At 35.7% G+C, this 14,167-nt stretch overlaps 1 protein-coding gene and 1 long non-coding RNA gene across 7 annotated transcripts in view; one reads left to right on the forward strand and one right to left on the reverse strand.

Moving 5' to 3' along the window:
• The window catches only part of znf1014 (zinc finger protein 1014), a 560,414-nt gene that overhangs the window by 180,914 nt on the left and 365,333 nt on the right, over positions 1-14,167 (reverse strand). The gene's annotated exons all lie outside the window — the stretch shown is intronic.
• The window catches only part of LOC141377573 (uncharacterized), a 32,270-nt gene continuing 23,221 nt past the window's right edge, over positions 5,119-14,167 (forward strand). For 3 of the 5 annotated variants that reach the window (XR_012389929.1, XR_012389942.1, XR_012389943.1), the window contains exon 1: positions 5,119-5,228. This is a non-coding gene — a long non-coding RNA (uncharacterized lncRNA). Of the gene's footprint in view, positions 5,229-12,178; positions 12,288-14,167 lie in introns of all 5 variants that reach the window. The other 2 variants (XR_012389931.1, XR_012389934.1) reach the window with 1 other exon arrangement.

A 14,167-nucleotide genomic window follows, 5' to 3' on the forward strand; every position in this document is an offset into this window, starting at 1 on the left:
TAAATAATTAATTTAGTTTGTTAAGCACAAATATTCGTTTCAAAACTATTTCTAAATTCAGTTCTAATTTCCAGCAAATGAATAAATGAATAATAATAATGAAGTGTGCTCAAAAACCTGAGTTATATCCTAAAACACATGCTGTGCCCCATATGGTCTAAAACCTGACAGGTGGACAAATCTAAGCTTATTTTTAATAAAACAAATATAAATATGGATATAATAAATAATACTGGTAATAATAATAACATTATACAAAAGCAAATTGTTATGAATGAACTGAAAAAGCCTCCCGAGATGAAGAAGACATAAAGCAGTGGTTTTTCATATTTATGTAGGCTAGAAAATAATATGTTTTGTAATATTTTAATCCTTTATATTTATATCCTATATCTATTCTTATTATATCCTATATATATCCTTAATATTTAATTGTTTTCATATGTAAAGATATTTGCCTATTGCTCTCTAAGCAGTGTGTAAGCGAGGCGCAACTCTGCGCTGGAGTTTAGACCGGGTTAGTTTTGGTCTAATGAAAAATCTATTATAGTTTCTCAAAATAGCGACGCGCCAGCGGTCCGCCTCAGAACGCTTCCTTTTTAGACCAGAACGCCTATGGGCGCACAAATGAGCGCTAATGCATTTGCTATTTAAACAGCGTAGCGCAACGCCTCAAAACCACTCTTGCGCCAAGCTGAAACTAGCAATCAAGTATTGCGCTGCGCCATGCGCCACATTGCGCCGGGTGTATGATAGGGCCCAATGTGTTTATTCCTTTATTAAGATGTCCATGGTAATGTTTATATTCACGTTTCATTTAGGGAAACTCCTGAAGTAAATAAGTGATATCTCTAAATCTAGATAAAATGCTGCGCTTCCCACCTCCGGTCACAATGACTTCTGGGACTTCCAGAGCGAGTTCAGTGCTCAAGTCTGCATCGGTGCGTCCTCGATATCAAGAACACGTCCGGGAAGTTTCCTGCGTCCTCCGTTCTTGCGGTCTTGAGTATTGGAAATGAACTTAGGCAGCTGATGATGACGTTACACGAGGACGCAAGACCGCTGAAGAATGCATATTAAGAAACAGCCACTCACAACCATACATACCAACCCAGGCTCATTCTGAAAATGTACCCCTGTATACACTTCTGGAGAGCATCAAATACGCCCCAGGTGTCACGGTATAGGGTGGATGGAGATGAGGCGAGGACCCAAATGCGGGAAATGAAGGATTTATTAAAAAAAACAAAACTCAAACCTCCCCATGTGGGGAAAACATGGCGTTATATTACACACTCAACTACACTTAACTTGATTTGGTTCTTGGCATGACACACTACATTTAACAACTGCTGACATTGAAAGACCTTCATACAACAGCAAGAGAAAGCAGACGATCAACAACGGATCAGCACAGGACAGAGCACACTAGGAGAATAATAATATTTAAAAAAGAAAACGATTCAAAGGGGGGGGGGGGGGGTGAATAATTCTGACTTCAACTGTTTTGTCATGTTGTTTGTAAGCAGTAACTGATTATAATACACAGCTAATCCACTCAGCTCACCACTATGGTCATGGTGCATCCTCCAGAAATCCTCAGCCGCTAGTGCGGAGGTTCAGGAAAGAGCATTAAGACAATGGCGGCTGCTCCTTCACCACCCAAAGTTCACTTCCGCAGATCTCCGAGCGCTCCACACCCCTTTCTATTTTCACCATCAGCCACATTCAAATCACCCTGTTGTGGATTAAATGTGCTTATTACATGGCTGTCTGTAAATACTTGAGTCAGTCGGGGGGGCAGCTCAATGGTTACCACAGCAAGAAGGTCGCTCAGCTGCGAGCAGCGTTTCTGTGTGGAGTTTGCATGTTCTCCCCGTGTTGGCGTGGGTTTCTTCCGGGTGCTCCGGTTTCCCCCACAGTCCAAACACATGCGCTATAGGGGAATTGATGGACCAAACTGGCCTTAGTGTATGAGTGTGTGTGTAAATGTGTGTGTATGGGTGTTTCTCAGTACTGGGTTGCAGCTGTAAGGGCATCTATTGTGTAAAACAAATGCCAGAACAGTTGGCGGTTCATTCCGCTGTGGTGACCGCTGATAAATAAGGGACTAAGCCCAAATAAATGGATTAATAATGGTCAATTTAGGTACATTCAAAGGTCACACAGGCTCATCCGGGAACTTAGAATCACCTTGACTGTTAAAGAATATGTGTACATTTATATCCTTACACCCCATTCATATGTATCTTTATATATTCTCTTTATATAAGCCTATGTTAAGCTATGTTCTATATTAGGATTGTCACATTTTAGGAATGAAATCAATAAAACTGCCAAACTACCCACATGAAAAGAAATACACTAGTAATTCATAATAAATACTTCTAAAGCATACTATAGTGAAGTTTATTTTACTGTATATTGTATTTATATTTTTTTTAAACATTAAATATCATGCTGACAATAGTTTAATATAATACATGATGACTCAGTTGTCATTGTTTGTTGTAGAACACAGAAACATCACATTTCATCACCATTATATGACGTTGACCACTTTGTTTTTGCTCATTTTTGACAGGAATGAAATCAGCTAATGCTAACTGTTGCTGCTGGAAGGGATACAGCAGCACAGCCGGAAGTTAAAGACAACCCTGCTGAAAAATCCAGCTTAAACCAGCCTAGGCTGGTTGGCTGGTTTTAGCTGGTCAACCAGGCTGGTTTTAGAGGGGTTTTGGCCATTTCCAGGCTGGTTTCCAGCCATTTCCAGCCTGGTCTTAGCTGGTCAGGCTGGGAGATGACCAGCTAAAACCAGCTTGACCAGCTTAGCCAGGCTGGGAGCCCAGCCAAAACCAGCTATGTCCAGCTTAAACCAGGCTGGTCAAGCTGGTTTTAGCTTGATTTAGCTGGTCATCTCCCAGCCTGACCAGCTAAGACCAGGCTGGAAATGGCTGGAAACCAGCCTGGAAATGGCCAAAACCCCTCTAAAACCAGCATGGTCAACCAGCTAAAACCAGCCAACCAGCCTAGGCTGGTTTAAGCTGGATTTTTCAGCAGGGAAATATTTTATATTATTATTTATGATAATTATTCGTTAAATAAACTGTTAATTGTACTTTATTAACGTCTGCCCCAACAAAACATCCATGGTAATTATACAGAGTGTTATTTCACATTATTTAAAAAATTACCCATTAAATGATAGTTTATTAACGTCTACTCCAACCCTAACCCTCACAGTAATGTAAAAACAGTAATTATACAGAGTATTATTCACATTATTTAATAAATTACCTATAAAATGGTGGTTTATTAGCTACTCCAACCCTAAACGTCACAGTAATGTAAAAACAGTAATTATACAGAGTATTATTCACATTATTTAATAAATTACCCATTAAATTGTAGTTTATTAACGTCTAATCCAACCCCAACCCTCACAGTATTGTAAACATATGAATTGTTGTTGTACAGTGTCACAAAATCGATGCTATATTGATGTGAGTGTCCGCAGCTGTATCCCTTCTAGACTTCAGCGTAGCTGACGTGACGATCACTGGGCTGTAGTGTAATGTGTGTGTGTGTGTGTGTGCTGTACCATGTAAATATTCCAGCTTTCTGAGGGTCTGTCCTGCCAGAGCGGGTCTGGGATTCATTTGAGTAAAACAAACTGCAAATTGTCCATAACGGGCTGCGAGAAGTGCCTTGATTCACCTCGTTAAAATGGACGGAAATCCCTCCGCTAATTGATTGCTGCATATTCAGTAACGAAGCCGCTGATTGGTTTACTCGTGCTCTGATTGCTATTTATGTTCGGCTTTGATGCGTTTTTCCTGCCAAGCGTTTCTGAGGGTCGGGTTTCACCGTGAGTTACAGCACAATCAGCAGACATCTTACTGAAGCTCAATGGGAGACAGGGTTGCCAGGTTTTCGCAGCAAAACAAAGCCCAATTGTCAGTGTGAACTATCCCAATATTATCAAAGCGTAAAAACGTACATATTTTACATCATTATGCTTTTGTCTCTGCAAATAACTGAATATGCCTAGTAATAATAAAGATAATGCTGTCAAAAAAATAAACTTAACGTCCATGTCAATCAAAATGTAGCCTACTATGTTTATTTTGTAAGCTATTCTTTAGCTGAACAACTATTCTGTGCAAGTTAATCCACTGAAAAAAAAGGTAATCGTCAGTCTGAGCATCTGCTTCTGCATTTGGATTGGCTCTTTCTCTGATGATGCTTCAGTCTCAATATTCTTAACCATGCCCCTTCCTATGTCTAGAAGGGATACAGCTGTGTAGATACCATAGTTACCATAGTTGTTGTGTTACCATAGCAACTGTAGTATCACCACAGCCGATCAATTACTATAGTTGTTGTGTTACCATAGCAACTATAGAATCACTACAACAGATCAATTACTATCGTTGTTGTGTTACCATAGCAACTGTAGAATCACTACAACAGATCAATTACTATAGTTGTTGTGTTACCATAGCAACTATGGTATCACTACAGCAGATCAATTACTATAGTTGTTGTGTTACCATAGCAACTGTAGAATCACTACAACAGATCAATTACTATAGTTGTTGTGTTACCATAGCAACTGTATTATCACCACAGCAGATCAATTACTATAGTTGTTGTGTTACCATAGCAACTGTAGAATCACTACAACAGATCAATTACTATAGTTGTTGTGTTACCATAGCAACTGTAGAATCACTACAACAGATCAATTACTATAGTTGTTGTGTTACCATAGCAACTATAGTATCACCACAGCAGATCAATCACTATAGTTGTTGTGTTACCATAGCAACTGTAGAATCACCACAACAGATCAATTACTATAGTTCTTGTATTACCTTACCTACAGTATCACCACATCAGATTAATTAAAGTTCTTCACTGTTCAGAAACAGCACAGTATTTAAATATAAATTACAGTATTCCTTTACATGCTGGTGGTTTGGTCAGCGGGTCAGTCAGCTGGTGCAATGCCCGTGTGCGCGGATAGATGGCAGCAGTCAGCCATCAATGCAGCTCCTCCGCCATGACGACTCGCATTCACTCTGCCTTTATTCAGCAGATTAAGACGCAAAAGTCATTTAGAAACTACGAGAAATAACAGCAGAGTCCAGGAAATAACGGAGCACGAGTAAATATATGATGGAGATGAGAAGCAGACGTCTGGAAGAGGAGGAGAATTCACTCAGGTGAGCCGACGCATTATTGACATCTCACTCTTTCAGGTCAGCCTCTTAGAAAGCAATACTGTGGTAATTTATAGCAGTGCTTCTGAACCATACTACAGTAAAGTACTTTATATATAATAATAATTATATTGTTGCTATGGTAACATGATAACTATAATATTTGATGTGTTGTGGTAATAGTTAGGCCTACTACAGTAACACAACATCTGTAGGATTATAAATATGAGCCAACACTGTGCTTTACCACAACTATAGGGTATATTATAATACAATACTCCACGGTTTACTGTAGTAAACTATATATTAGTGTATGTCATTTCACAATAATGCTGTAAATGCTATACAGTATAATACACTACTATAGCATGGTTAAAACACTACAGTAAAGTATCTTTTATAGTAGTTCTAGACTTATTTCACACTGACATCGCTCACATGATCAATTATTTCTTCTCAATATTTTCCGTAATATCTGTTTTTTTATTTGCTTTCTATTGCAACAAGATTTTGCTTAAACTATTTATTTTAAGGTGTTCATGTTAAATATATCTACCCTATTAATAACAAATAATTATGCATAATTATATAAACTTAAGATATATTCTAACCTTAACCATTTTACTAGTGCATGTAATTAATTATTGCTGTAGTTAATTTCATTACTTTTTAGTTCATTATAGCCTACAGTATATGTTTTATTAAACAGCAATACATTTAATTTACTTAAAACATTTGATTAGTTTGATAAAGTTAGACTAAATACATTAATATTTATGTAAAGTTTTACATTTGTGCTCATCAGTTTTTATTTTCCTCTTAAAATTGAGCATTCATCAAACATGAGCAGAATTAATTTACAGTAAATAATTTTACACATGAAACAACGATGCTCAAATACTGTACGGCAGAATCAGTTAAATTCAACAAAATGCATTAGAGAAACCATCAACATAAAGTGATGCCAAATACATTTATGTAAGTTTTAAATTTGTGATCTTTAGTTTTTTATTTTCTTCATAAAATTGACCATTTATTAAACATGAGCAGAATGAATTGATTAATAATATACAGTAAATAATTCAGAAACTCGTGTTACATATAAAAGAGCAATGCACAAATACTGTACGACAAAAACAGGAAGAGTTACTAAACTGAAACGAAGCTTTTCAATAATAAAAAAATAAGCATAATATGCACAATACATAAATACTATGCAATTAAAATAATACTTTTACAAATGAAATGTATATAAATTCATTTAATTATTTACTCAAGCATGATTTGTTTATGTGTCACGTTTCATCCTTTGCTAAAATTTAATGTGTTTTTTATATTTATTAAACATTTTGGAGTGGAAACGAAATGATCACAGAAATATATTTGACATTTTTTAAAAAGCATTTTCATATTAATAATATTTATTAAATGTTATTTTTGTAAATATGTATATTCTTATATATTAAATATGTATTAAACAATAATAAATAAATAAATATACAGTTGAAGTCAGAATCATTATTATTCTCCCTTTTTTTTTTCCTTTTTAAAAATTTTCCCAAATGATGTTGAACAGAGCAAAGACATTTCCACAGTATGTCTGATAATAATTGTCTTCTAGAGAAAGTCTTATTTATTTCAGCTAAAATAAAAGCAGTTTAAACATTTTTGAACACCATTTTAAGGTCAATATTATTAGCCCCTTTAGCTATATATTTTCCAGATATATTGACCATTTATTAAACATGAGCAGAATGAATTGATTAATATACAGTAAATAATTCAGAAACTCGTGTTACATATAAAAGAGCAATGCACAATTACTGTACGACAAAAACAGGAAGAGTTACTAAACTGAAATGAAGCTTTTCAATAATAAAAAATAAGCATAATATGCACAATACATAAATACTGTGCAATTAAAATATTCCATTTACAAATGAAATGTATTTAGATTCATTTAATTATTTACTCAAACATGATTTGTTTATGTGTCACGTTTCATCTTTTGCTAAAGTTTAATGTGTTTTTTTATATTTGTTAAACAGTTTGGAGTTGAAATTAAATAATCACTATATTAATAATATTTATTAAATGTTATTTTAGTAAATATGTATATCATATTATATTACACATAAATTAAACAATATATATATATATATATATATATATATATATATATATATATATATATATATATACATACATACATACACACACACACACACACACACACACATATATATATATATATATATATATATATATATATATATATATATATATATATATATATATATATATATATATATATATATAAAGTATGCATAGTTTTGTATATGTAATGCTTTAGTCTGAGACTAATTATTAAAACAAAAGTGGTGTTCATGGTTTGGGTTTGGGACAAGAACTGAAATGTATGACACAATTAAAAATAAGTGCAAAAGTGTGTGGGAGATTTACTCCGGTATTTGTTTCATGTGGCACTGTTTGTCTCTTAATTAAATGTATATCTTATCTAAACTTAACACCTACAGTATCAGCTATAAGATTGCAGGTTAATGATGTCTGTTTATAATAACTCATATTTGATTGTACCTTTAACTTAATTTGCTTGTAATGCAGTAAAATGCACCTTTTATGAAGCTCCTTTAATAATAATTAAAGTAAAAAGTGCTATACAAGTAAACTTCAACTGAATTGGATGTTTGCAGTGGATGGTTTTAATAAGATTGATGTTTCAAAATGGGAACACTAAGCATCAGATAATGTACCATGGTTTACCTTAAAACCAGTAATCATGACGCTCGATAAAGTTTTATTAGTGCAGCATTTCTGAGCTTGAAGTTATCGAATATTTCTTAAAATATCAAAGTAGTCAATCAAGAGTTTTCTAAATGATTCAGTGCAAAAATGCTTTTCTTACTGAGAGTTTTTGTCTTGTTTCTAGCCCAGATATCTCAAAACTCTTAGATCAAGAAGCATTTTCTAGACAAGCAAGACATATTGCTTTTGCCTTCAGGAATATTGTCAAAGTTTTTTGAGTTTTTCCTTAAAACAGGCTAAATATTATTATTCCAAACTAAAAACTACATTATTTTGCTTAATTCCAGATTATTTTTCTTGTTTTAATGAAAAACTAATTTAATTTTGATTCACAAACTTTTAAATATTTGTTATACATTTTGGGCTGGAAATTAAAGGGTCACAGATATATCTAGCTGTATAGAAGTGTCTTGAAGAATATCTAGTGTAATATTATGTACTGTCATCATGGCAAAGAGAAAATAAATCAGTGATTATAGATGAGTTATTAACACTGTTATGATTAGAGATGTGTTGAAGAAATCTGCTCTGTTAAACAGAAATTTAAGAAAAAAATAAACAGAGGGCCAATAATTCTGACTGCAACTGTATATATAAAAAATCATAAAGTAGTTTTGAATATGTAATACTGTAGTGTAATACTAATCATTAAAACAAAATGATTTGTTCATTGTTTGGTTTTGGGACAAGAACTAAATAAAAATGATGCAAAAAAACATTTAAAAACGAGTACAAGTGTGTGAAAGAGTTAAATATTTAGGTTTTATTACAAATCAACACAATTTTGACTAAAATCACAAGGCAAATTTTGTACATTAATATTTATGAAAGTTTTACATTTGTGCTCATTAGTTTTTATTTTCTTCATGAAATTTTGCATTGATCAAACACGAGCAGAATTAACAGATTAATTTTTAGTAAATCCTTTTACATGTAAAACAGCGACACAAATACTGTACGACAGAAAGATTGAGAGTTTACTATACTGAAAAGGAGCTTTTCAATAATATAAAATAAGAATAAAATACATAAATGCTCAGGAACACATTGTGCAAAGTCTTGTTCTTGTTATTAATTAAACTACTTAGTAATTTGAATTTAATTTACATATGTGTACTGTATGGTCCCTCATACGTTAACTTCAACATACTTTAACTGTATATAATAATTAACAGCCTATAATGTGCATTTACTGTAATGCTTTTGTCTTGTTTCTAGTCCAAATATCTAAAACATCTGAAAACAAGAAGCATTTTCTAGACAAGTGGAAATATAGTGGTGTTTTCAGAAATAATGAGTCAAAATGAAGTGAGTTTTATATTAAAACAAGCAAAATAATCTGACAAATCTGTAATATAACCATTTGAAAACATACTGTGGTTTTACCTTGACCAGTAATCCTGTGATCATTTTTCATTAAGTTTTATTAGTGCAGTTATTATTATATCACTATGTTTTATTGATATAATAAATTATATTGTTAAGTTATGAATATATTATTATTATTATTATGTTGTTATTATATAAGCCATTAGGATATCTTTGAAATTATGAGTAGTGAGTCAGAGTTTTTTAAATGAAATAATTGCAATAATTAAATTTTTGTGTCAGTTCTAGTTCAAATATATAAAAAATTGTAAATCAAGAAGCATTTTTAGAAAATTTTTAAGTTTAGAGTTTATTCTTAAAACAAGCTAAATCATCATAATCCAAATTAAAAACTGGATTTTTTTGCACTTAATTTTAGCTCATTATTTCTGTAAACAAGACTTTATTTTGTGCTTTTTTGACTTTTTAGATATTTGAACTAGAAACAAGACTATTAAATGAGGATGTTCAACATCTGAGTGTTTTCTGTGTAAAAATATGCTTTAACTTTCATCTCCTGCATTAATGTTCATCAAATAATGTTGAGTTGCTAAATGCATTTAATACCGGCTTATAGCTTTCCATGTACTATGACACAATTTAGTCATACAGGTAAAACACACACACACACACACACACACACACACACACACACACACACACACATATATATATATGTATAGCCTTTAATTTAAGTGGTAAACTAGAATGTAATTCAGTTTGTTTGTTTTGTTTATTTTTTGGGTTGTACCGCAAAATAAAATCGATAACAATTTCTCGTAAAAACGATATTATATTGCAATATGACCCAAAAAACAAACAAACCAAATTTAATTACATTCTAATTTAATTAACTGGTCTACTAGAACTATTTTTCTTGTTTTAAACCAAAACTCACTTAATTTTGCCTCATTATTTCTGAAATAAAAGAATGTTTTTGTATGTGTCTGTAAAAAGCTTCTCGATGTTAAGAATTTTTAGATAAATAAACTAGAAACAACACAAACACCTGAGCATGATTTTTGCCGTATGTAAGTGTGTTTCTGCTCACCTTGATATTTCTATCTCTAGAGTTTCTCCTCTGCATGAGTGTGTGTGTGTGTGTGTGCTGAGCAGTGATGTAAGGTGGCACAGTGCTGTAATAAACACACCCCAATCTTTTTAATTAGCTGTAGGTTTGTCCTGCACCTCCTCCTGACTCACCACGCAGTAACCAGCCATTACATTAAATATTTGCAGCGCGACGCGAGCGGCTGACAGGAATATGAGTGGATCCTCATGCATGGCCAGGGAGGATCCTGCTTTAATGCATGTTTTAATGAAAGCGGTGCGGGATGTGGAGCTGGAGAATGTGCTGGAACGCAGCTTATTTGTAGGGTCAGGACTTTACTGAGAGACTCCCCTGCCCACATGTGCACTCTGCCTTTGGTTCAGTCCAGAAATCACCATATACAGTAGGTCAGGGTTTTTCCTGGCTTGAAATAAAGCGGAGGTGGTATCCCGATCATGACATTTTTATCAATACTTAAAGCAATACAGCTTCATTGTGGATACGTAACCCTGTCTACAATTCTGGGGACAGTGAAATACGTAAGCGCTGGTACAGTACGTCTGCTTGTAGAATTCATGCTGTGTATGCATTTTGATGATCGCAGATTTCTCTTGCATGTCCTCTTCTCGTATAAATCCACCAGAGGGCGCAATATACACTTCAGCCAACCACTGACTGACTGACTGACCCAGCCACCCCCATCCCTAAACCCAACCCATAGTGTTTTCAAAAGCAATATAGAAAAAAAAAGCCTTGTGATTTCAACAAGTTTCAGCCTGTTGTTTATTCATTCATTCATTTTCTTTTTGGCTTAGTCCCTTTATTAATCAACTGTTAACTTATCCAGAATATGTCTTATGCTGCAAATGGCCTCCCAGCTGCAACCCATCACTGGGAAACACCCATTCACTCTCATTCACACACACACACTCATACTTTACAGACAATTTGACTTATCCAATTCCCCTATAGCGCATGTGTTAGGACTGTGGGGGAAACCGGAGCACTGCCAACACGGGTAGAACATGCAAACTCCACACAGAAACACCAACTGACCCTGCCGGGATTCAAACCAGCGTCCATTTTGCTGTGAGGCGACAGTGCTACCTACTGCGCCACCGTGCCGCCCCAAGCCCCTGCTTACTTATTTATTTTTTGCTTTACCTGGTTTCTGGAACCGTTCTTTGCCGACTTGAACCCTGTCATCACGGTCAACTCCTTTCTGTGTCCCAAGTCCGCCAATGTACGTGGCGGGTCACTTGGCAAAGTCGTAACAGTGAAAATGCCAACCCAGGTTCAATCGGAAAACGTACATCTGCATACATTTCTGGACAGCACCAAATATGTCCCAGGAGGTCATTTTATTATTATTTTTTACAGTTTTTGTTTTCGTGAATCCACCAGAGGGCGCTGTGTACGCTTTTTCAGATTGCAAATTTCTCTGACGAGTGCCATTCGCACCTGCGGTTCTCACGTAAATCCGATAGAGGCCACTGTCGACTGACCGACTGACTGACTGACTGACCGACTGACTGACCCACCCTCCTCCTTCCCTAAACCCAACCAATAGTGTTTTCAAAAGCAATTCAGAAAAAGAAAAGCCCTCGCCTGATTTGTACCACGTTTTCAGATCTCACGCTGTTATTTATTTGTTAATTATATTTTTGCAATTTGTCTTACCTGCTTTCTGCAACCGTTTTTTTGCCAGACTCAAACTCTGTCATCGTGGTCAACTCCTCTTTATGTCTTAAGTCCTCCAACATAAATGGCGAGCCACTGGACAAACTGGTAACAGCGGAAAAACCATCCACATGGAGGTAAGCGGTCAGCTGCTAGCGCGAAAAGGAACGGTATCACACTGCCCCAAAGCGTTAGTTTTAAATATGAAATGCAGCCATACGTACCTCTGGCTACATAATTTGCGCTCTCCAGAAATGTATATAGGGGGTACATTTTCAGAAGGAGCCTGTGTTTGGAAAAGCCGTCCACATGGACAACATCATTCTTCACCAGATTGGATTCCCTTCTTCACGGTCAACTCCAGTCTGTGTCTCAATTCTGCCAATGTACACGGCGAGCCACCGGGCAAACTGATAACAGAAGAAAAGCCTTCCAAACGCTGGTAAACGGTCAGCTGGTAGCGCGAAAAGAAACATGTCATACTGTCCTGTAGCATTTGTTTTAGAGATGAAATGCAGCCAGACGTACCTCTGGGTACATTATTCCCACTTTCTAAAAATGTATACAGGGGTTACGTATCCACAATGAGCCTGTGTTGCATTTAAGACAAGTCATTTCAACTGTGTTTGTCTTTGAATGGGGAAACGTCAAATTCTCCAAAACTGCTGAGCTTACGATTGCATTTAATGTTTAGAATCGGCAGTAAATTAAACATCGACTTTAATTGTTTCTTAATGTTTTTTAAGTTTTACCTCTAAACATTTAAATCAAACAAAATCTGGATGTTTTCAGGTTGCCCAATCTAACACGCAGCCGAAGGAAACGAGATCACGACACAAACCTCATTAATGGCTTTTTCACACATGATCATTCTCTGAAATATCTGGAGTTTAATTAGAGTGATGTGTTTATTATACAAGAAACACTTAAAGAGCGCAGGTCACTATAAGAGTTCGTGAAATAAGTGATGACGTTGACGTTAGACGGTGATAACGTGTTTTACAGTTGTGGGACAGGAAAGTAAATGACAACAATAAAAGTATAAAAGTTCAAGTACGTTACGAGTCGTCTTTATGGACACAAAACCGTTCTTCGCCAGATTGGATCCCCATCTTCACGGTCAACTCCAGCTTGCGTTTCAATTCCGATGTACACGGCGAGCCACCGAACAAACTGATAACCGCAGAAAAGCCGTCCACATGGAGTTAAACGGTCAGCTGGTAACGTTAAAAGGAACAGAAGCTGTCGACATGACATACTGTCCTGTAGCATTTGTTTTAAAGACGAAATGCAGCCAGACGCACCTCTGGGTCCACAATTTACACTCTCCAGGAATGTATACAGGGGTACGTATCCACAATGAGCCCGTGTTGCCTTTAAGACAAGTCATTTCAACAGTGTTTGTCTTTGAATGGGGAAACATCACATTCTCCAAAACTGTTTGCTAAGCTTACGATTGCATTTAATATATAGAATCGGCAGTAAATTAAACATCGACTTTGTTTAATTGTTTCTTAATGTTTCTAAATGCTCAGATCAAAAAATATCTGGATGTTTTCAGGCCCAAACTGACATGCAGCCAAACGGAACGAGATCACGACACCAACCTCATGTATGACAAGATCATTCTCTGAATAATGCCTCACACACAAGCAAACACACATGCACCCACGCACACTTATAAACACACGCATGTGCACGCACACACACCCACTCACAGACACTCAAACACACCCCTGAAATACTTTCTGAGAAGGCGTTTGGAACAACACACTGCTGAGAGACGAGACAGAAGTGTGTTGTGCCGTCTCTACAAACAGGCGTGTGTTGCTGGTGTCAAGATGAATAAAGCTGCAGCCTAGGTGTGTGAGCAGCACACACACACTCACTGTAATCTCGGTTTTGCGCTTGTGTCGTTGTTCTTTCTAACTGTCGGTTGTCAGTGATGCGCGAGCAGCTGCTGACTGACAGAACAGAGGATTGTGGGATTGATCTAGATCAGTGGCACGCACGCACA

This window comes from Danio rerio, chromosome 2, assembly GCF_049306965.1.
Source record: "Danio rerio strain Tuebingen ecotype United States chromosome 2, GRCz12tu, whole genome shotgun sequence".
Lineage (NCBI taxonomy): Eukaryota > Metazoa > Chordata > Actinopteri > Cypriniformes > Danionidae > Danio > Danio rerio.